The sequence below is a fragment of the Medicago sativa genome, chromosome 3 (assembly GCF_051527215.1).
Source record: "Medicago sativa cultivar Bolivia chromosome 3, Bolivia_mono, whole genome shotgun sequence".
NCBI classification, from domain to species: Eukaryota; Viridiplantae; Streptophyta; class Magnoliopsida; order Fabales; family Fabaceae; genus Medicago; species Medicago sativa.
Window position 1 is genome coordinate 82,921,035 of NC_140751.1, and position 8,428 is coordinate 82,929,462.

The window sequence follows — 8,428 nt, forward strand, 5'->3', positions numbered from 1 at the left end:
TTGTTGGAGTTTATTAAACTACTGAAGTAAAAATTGCACAGGTAAAAGTAAAATATAGACGACTTATTTGGTGTTGAAATGAAACGTAGAATAATGCATTTAAAGACAAAACTAAGAATTGTCATTTATACCTACTTCTAATTAATTGTATCTGTTTTAAACAAAAATACTAAATTTTCGCGTAATTTTCTCTAATTCATTTCCGCGCCGTGCACGTTTGTTTTTTGAGGGCATAGCCTCTTCCTCTCATTTGTTTGTTCAATTTCTCTTTTATCTTTCATTCTAGCCAATCACCAATTAGCTTAGTGATACGTCCATCTTCTCAACTTAATCACGTTTCCTCCTAAGCAAAAATCTTTGTTTTTATTTTCACTGTCAATTGCAATTTTGGACTTCCAACTAAATATTTCTAAGTTTTCAATATATGAAAGCCTCTTGTCAATTGATTGATATATAAAATTTTATATTTCTTTACTGATTTTTCTTACAAGAAACAAATTTGACTATGTTATTTTTAATTTCGTCTGGTCTAAGGTTAAGCCCATATCCCTAACTCGAAGCATACTTGCCAAGCAATCAACTACCTTGATTGTATCCCTCTATATATGTTCAATATAGATTTGCATTCCTTTTGTTCCCAAGTAATAATCAACTTTGTAATGTTTATGACTCAGTCCTTTTGTTGAGAAATGACCTGCTATATGCCTATTTGATGTGGTCTTTATCAACTTACTTAGTTTCTGAGGTTGGGTAGCTCAACTTGTTTGAGCTAAGGAATAAGGAATTTAAGATTCTAGACTCAAACATGGACAAAAGAGAAAAAATTAATCTAATAACTAACTACTAACATTTATCATTAAAAAAAAAAAATACTAAGTTCTTTCTTCAACTTGATTCTTTTGCTAAATACCAACTATAATTTCCATTCCAGCATCACTCGTGAACATATGGATATGGACTCGATCAACGGTGGCCATCAGGGTGTGCGGGAAATGCAACAACACATGGCCTCCAATTTTTAGTGAACCATTTGTATCTATAGAGATTTATGTGATACCAAAACCTTTCACCAACATTTATCGTTTTAAGTAAAAAGTGAGATTTAAATTTATAACGATCACAACACAAATAACTACAAGAAACTAACATAGAGATTGAATTGTTGGGATCCAGTTTCATTACTTAATCTTGTAATATATTTCCTTGATCGATTATATGCTCGTAGTTTTTCAGTTATACCTATAATATCGCTAACCACACATCTCCATGTCTGATATTATTTTTTTTTAAACTTCGTATCTGGTCCAATACGAGGGGTCCAATATTCCTACAGTCCATTTGCGCTCACACCTGAGACCTTGAGAGGAGCACTCTAAGGTTCCAATCCAACACCACTAGGTCAACCCAAGTGGGTTTGCATGTCTGACGCTTAACGAGAGATTTGTTGTACCTATTAACTTATGATGTCCCACTTAGTTAATTGATATGATTGCATTAAGTTACAGGTGGTTTGAGATTGTAAATCTAACTCTAGCAACTAGAAACCAACAAATGAATCTATTTTGTTCTCCTTAGATAAAAAGTCTATATCTACCACTTTCTAAATCAAATAATTAGTTTCAGAGTTAACGTCATAAGAGCATTAAGTGCGGGATTAAATTCATTGATATAATGAAACAAAACTTATATATTACCGCCCAAATCAAATATTTACATAAGATCATAATTAACTATACTTGATTCCAACAACATAATTTGAGCAACAAGAAAATTAGTTACGCATGACAACCTTACAATACATGATGAGAAGAGATGGAATGATTGTTGCAATGAATTCATCAACTCATCCTTGATCGCTCTCAATTTTCCTTGTTTGTTTTTTGTGTTTAGATGTTAAGGAATACCCCCAATTTGCGATCAGAGTTGCTATTAATAATGGTTCCGATGGTAATTTGGAGAATTATCAAAATTTTGTAAATTTATAAGTATTTCGTCCAAGTTAAATTTAAAGAATTTCAAATGAAATCTAAAAGATAGGAATTTCAAATCTTTTCATTCTAAAATTTTTAAATTTTGCATTTTAGGCTCCATTTTTTTGAAATTTTCAAATCAACCCCTCTAAATTTTAAAAGTTAAATTTAAAGAATTTCAAATGAAATCTAAAAGATAGGAATTTCAAATCTTTTCATTCTAAAATTTTTAAATTTTGCATTTTAGGCCCCATTTTTTTGAAATTTTCAAATCAACCCCTCTAAATTTTAAAAAATTGCAAATTAACGGCTCATTTTTTTTCAAAAATTATAAATTAGCCCCTCAAAATTTTTGGTATTTTCAAATTAACCCTTTTTTCAATTTTCAAAGTTGACCCAAAAAATTCAAAAATTTTAAAAGCAACCCAAAAATAATAACTCTATCCAAACAAAAATATTTAAAAATGAAGTCAATTCAATTGAATCATTTGAAATGCATATAATTCTAATTTCTGCAAAATAAAATTTCCAATATTTCGTACAAACACACTCTAAATGAACCGGTGCTTGCATTTCTTCACTTGAAGTTTTTGACAAGTCATCCACATAGGTTACTAAACTGCCATGATTCGTTAAATGGATTGCATTTTTCTAAGCGGATTGAGCTCTAAATATTGGGCCTTGAATTCTCTGACTTCAAAATCTATAGTGCTTGCTTCATATGCTTGTTAATTTGAAAGGGAATGAATTTAGTAGTCTTTAAAGAGAAAACTATCACACTATCAGAGGCTGTTCAACAGGTAGAAATATTGTCATGAAATTGGCTTGCTGGGGTGTAGAGTGTAATCAGTTAGCGAGGGAGGATTGGAAATTCGGAACATTGCATTGCATGTTCAGTTTCAACATCAGTGAGTGAGTGGAATTTTATTTGTAAAGGGGAAGAAATGGAGCTATTTAACTAACGCATTTTCTGCTGAGATTTTTGATAGCTTGGTTGTACAACTTGCAAGTGTGTCTCTAATGTGTGGCAATGGCAAGTATATATACAACAAATGGTGAAGAGCAGAGCGTCTTTTTTTAACAGCAAACAAACATTTTATTAATAAGTAGATACAAGTACAAATGGTACTAGATCCATCGACATGAAATGAAGTAAAAATATTAACCTTGAATAAGCAGAAAAGAGCTCTGAGCGATGAGAGGGGATGTGCGAGAGAATCGCGATGGTCATTGGCTCCGCCAAGGATCACCGCGCCGGTATGCTTCACCGGAAGTGAGGAACATCGGGGGGGATAGGGTTCCAGGCAGGGTGCCACAAAGGGGTGGGTTTGAGGGAGATTGGATCGATGTGAGACCGCGACGGAGGAAAGCGTTGCGACAGGATATTCTTGGTCAGGACAGGTTTCGGGAAGGTTACCGGCATCGTAATTGGAACGACTACAAGCTTCGTCAGGCTAGGGTTAGGTATTCATCGCGAGGGGACTACTACGACGGGGAATTTGATACGGATTCGGATTATGCAGACAGAAAGGTGTCGCGGTGGGCTGATTGTGATGTGGTTGAGGACTTGGGAATAGATTCTGATCGATCACGATGGCAGGAACGTTTGCATTATTCAGCACGTCCGACAGCAGTGCAAGGGAATGGCAAGGATAGTGCGGCTACTGTATGTGAACAGCGCGACTGTGTTGGGGACAAGGGAATGGACAGAACAGACTCATCAACCAATCTTAAGAGGTTTGTAACTTTCTATATAACACAGTTTCCTCCTCAAGCTAATACATTCTTTCTGAGAAAGGGTTTTGAGGTTTGTGGAATATTGGAAGATGTCTTTGTTGCAAATAACAGAAATAGGAACGGAGAGGTTTACGGTTTTGTGCGTTTTGCTAAGGTGCGGGATGTTGATAAGCTGTTGAAAGCGTTGAATAATGTATGTTTCGGACAATACCATGTTCGAGCAGTGCTTGCCAGATTTGATAGGAAGAGAGAGAGATGCAGGCAGTTGTGATAAGGGAGGGTGAAGGCGTAGGAGGGAAGGTAGGTGTTGTGAGCGGAGGGGAGGTGGTCAAGGAGAGGGAGAAGGAGGTAGAGGGAGAAAAAAGTAAGGTCGGGTTCAACGGTAGGGCTGAAGGGGCGAAGAGGAAGGAGGAGGTTGGTGAGGGTGGGGTGAGGGTGGGTTCGGTGTTGGTGAGGGTGGGAGGCTCGATGAAGAAGGGAGGTGTTGAAGGTGGTGGTGTGAAGCAGGCTGATCGGGCTGTAGGTAAGGTGGGTAGGCAAGCAAACACGGGAAAGGTTAATGATAATACCAGGATGATGAGGAAGTATAGGTCTCGTGAAGAGGACCTTAATTGGGCAACGTGTGGTTTGGTCGGAACGGTGATGGATGGGGCACAATCGGATGTTGTGCAATCGGCTAAATAATTTTTTGATTTTATTTTTTCTTCGTTGGTTGGTTGGACAAAAGAGGTGCTGCCCTTTCAGAGAGGAACATGGGTTCGCTTGTATGGAATTCCACTACATGCTTGGAACGAGGACTTCTTTAAATTATGTGTGATGGATGTTGGAAGGTTTCTGAAAACAGACAATTGCTCGTTGAATAGAGAGCGTTTTGATTATGCACGAATCTTGATTGCTACGTCATCGGTATCGGTGGTAGAAGTGTCCGAAAATCTTATCGTTGATGGGCTGAATGTTGAAATAAAAATTCTCGAAGAATACGGTTTTAATATGGGGGATGACGTTTGTCTATATGATGAGGGGGAAAGTTCAGAAGATTCTTCTCAAAGGAATGATGATGTTGATGAAGGCTTTGATATTGACAATAATGTAGAGGTTTTGACAGACAAAATTGTGAAGGAGTTGGTACAAGCTGATGACAGTAACTGTAGGGCTGCGGATGGGTTTAACAAGGAAGATTTTGTGAGTTCAGCGCCCAGTGAACGACAGATTACTGCTGCTGTCTCCAAGGAAAAAACGGACAGTCCCGTATCAGTAGTTAATAAACGACAGGCTTCATGTACTGGTGACAGTAAGCATAAGGCTGCGGATGGGAATAACAAGGAAGAGTTTGAGAGTTCAGCGCCCAGTGAACGTCAGATTAATGCTGCTGTCTCCAAGGAAAAATCTGACAGTCCCGTATCAGTTAATAATCGACAGATTACACGTATTGATGACAGTAAGTGTGCTTTACAGTCAAATGGAAGGCGCAGTATTGCTGATGAAGTGTTGGGACAACGTGACAGTCCACTATCTATTAACAAAATGGCTGCACTGTATGAACAGCACCTGGAGCGCGTGACTTCAGAAGGATCAGCTATGCCAACAGTTAAGGAAAAGTTGAATTCCAAGGACGGAGTATTAGAGACAACCGAAGGGGATAAACAATGTAGAGCAGCAGATTGTTTCACTATTCATGATATTACAGTTCCCCTTACAGGACGGAAGTCTAATCAAAGAAGTTACGGGCAAGAACAACGATCATTAAGCTCAGGTCCGTGGAGTGTGGAGTGGCTTCGAAATATTCAGAAAGGTGATATAGGGCTCATTTCATCAAAAACAAAACGGTTAAGGAAGGCGGGGAAGGAAACAGGCCGAAGGTGTGATAGTCAGAAAAACAAAGTTACAAAGAAAAAGAGTGGTGGTGCTCTTCGCCATCCGGTGCACACTTTGAAAAAGGTGGCAAGGCTACCAAGTAAAGATCGAGCAGAAGTGATGAAGGTTTTATGTGGTTCTAAATCGATGAAAGTGTTGAAACAAAAAATTATTTCTCGGAGGCGCCAAAGGGAGCATATAGTTCGGTCTCTTGACGAGGAGAATTCTAACTCAATTTCACACTCAGGTTCTGTGGCTTCCGTTAGTAACGACTGGAAAAATTGGGTGGTTTTACGAGGTAATGACAAAACAAAGGAGGATGATATTCAGGATATCGGTAAAACTATCGGTATTACGTTCGAAGGCAAAAATCACAATAAATTCAGCATTTTATCGCGGTCGAAAGTTGTGGGAGGGGGACCAATTTTGACTCCGGTGGAGGCTACCAGGGGTGAGGAGGATGGGGGAGAGTAGGGGAAGAGTAACGATGGTGGGAGGTGTGCGGGGCGGGTGTTTGTGATGCAATTGGTGTCCTGGAATTTGCGGGGCCTTGGGGGTGTGGAGAAGAGGAGAGCAGTGAGGCATTTGGTGGAGGAAAAAAAGCCGTTTATTCTATGTTTACAAGAGACAAAATTAGCAGTTTGTGATGATAATTTGTGTCTGTCGATGTATCAGACTTTCATCGAAATGGCAGACTGACTCGAGGTATCAATTCTACTTTCATAGTTCTTATTCCTAAAATTGATAGTCCGCAGAGATTGAATGATTTTAGACCAATTGCTTTAGTGGGGTGTCTGTATAAAATTTTATCCAAGGTGTTAGCGAATCGGTTGCGTCAGGTTATTGGAGGTTTGATTTCAGAGACCCAGTCAGCTTTTGTGAAGGATCGTCAGATACTTGATGGTGTTTTAATTGCTAATGAGGTGGTAGACGAAGCGCGGAAGACAAAGAAGGAGTTGATGTTATTTAAGGTTGACTTTGAAAAGGCATATGACTCGGTGGACTGGGGGTACTTGGATGTGGTAATGAACAAAATGACGTTCCCAGTGTTATGGAGAAAATGGATTAGAGAATGTGTGACAACTGCAACTGCTTCAATTCTGGTGAATGGAAGTCCCACTGAGGAATTTCCGCTACAAAGGGGGCTCAGACAAGGGGATCCTCTTTCTCCTTTTCTTTTCCTTTTGGCCGCTGAAGGTTTGAACACTATGATGAGGTCGGCTGTGGATAACAATTTATATACGGGTTATGCGGTCGGTGCTTCTAACTCGGTGGTAGTGTCACATTTGCAATTCGCTGATGATACGTTACTTTTTGGTAATAAGAGCTGGGCTAATGTTCATGCGTTAAGGGCAGTGTTGACTTTGTTCGCTGATATGTCAGGCATGAAAGTGAATTTTCATAAGAGTTTGCTGGTTGGTATTAATATTGGGAATTCGTGGTTGACTGAGGCGGCATCAATTCTAAACTGTAAAGTGGGTAAAATTCCGTTTCTGTATCTTCGTCTCTTTATTGGTGGTGATCCTCGAAGGTTAAATTTTTGGGAACCTATGATGTTTACTATTAAATCTAGATTGTCGAAGTGGCAGAGTCGTTTCCTATCTTTTGGGGGCCGTTTAACTCTTCTCAAGTCTGTCCTGACCTCGCTTCCTGTCTACGCTCTTTCCTTCTTCAAAGCTCCGTCAGGTATAATCTCTTCCATTGAATCTTTATTTAAAAAATTTTTTTGGGGAGGGAGTGAGGATAACAGGAAAATTTCCTGGATTGCTTGGAGCTCTGTTTGTTTAGGTAAGGAGTATGGAGGACTGGGGGTGAGGCAGTTGAGGGAGTTTAATTTAGCTTTGTTAGGTAAGTGGTGCTGGCGGATGTTGGTGGATAGAGGAGGATTTTGGTATAGGGTGTTGGTGGCGAGATATGGTGAGAGAGCTGGGCGGTTGGAGGTTGGGGGCCGGAGTGTTTCTTCTTGGTGGAGGGAGGTAGTGAAGATTAGGGATGGGGGTGGTGGTGCGGATGGTGGTTGGTTTGGCGAGAGGGTGTCGAAGGTTGTAGGCGGTGGAACCAGCACGTTCTTTTGGTTTGATAAATGGTTAGGAGATGTTCCGTTTTGTCGTAGGTTTGGGCGTCTGTTTGAGGTAGCAACAAATAAATTTAGTACTGTCGCGGAGATGTGTGTTCGTGGATGGGGGGATGGGGGAGAGGCGTGGTGTTGGAGGATAAGACTATGGAGGTGGGAAGAAGAAATGTTAGAAGGGTTTAGGACTCTGCTTGATGGTATATTTGTGCAGGATAATGTTATTGACAGGTGGCAGTGGGACCCAGACATCCATGTCGGATATACCGTTCGAGGAGCTTATCAGATTCTGACGAATCCAATCTCTCCCAATTTTGACGAAACTAGAGATCTCATTTGGCATAAACAGGTGCCCCTAAAGGTTTCCATTCTAGCTTGGCGTTTGCTAAAAGACAGGCTTCCAAACAGATCCAATCTTGTCAGACGCGGCATATTGCAAGTATCGGGGGCCATTTGTGTTGCAGGGTGCGAGACTGAGGAATCAGCAAATCACTTGTTTATTCATTGCGACGTGTTTGGTTCGTTGTGGCAGCATATTAGGGCCTGGATTGGAGTGGAGGGAGTAGATCCGTTTAGCATCACGGACCACTTTCTTCAATTCATTCATTATACAGGTACTTCGAAAGCACGTCGTTCGTTTCTTCAGTTATTGTGGCTTCTTGGCATTTGGATTATATGGAGTGAACGTAATAATAGAATTTTCACAAATGTCGAAACTCCTATAAATCAGCTATTAGATAAAGTGAAATTCCACTCATTATGGTGGATGAAGGCTAATAATGCCAAGTTTGTTTAT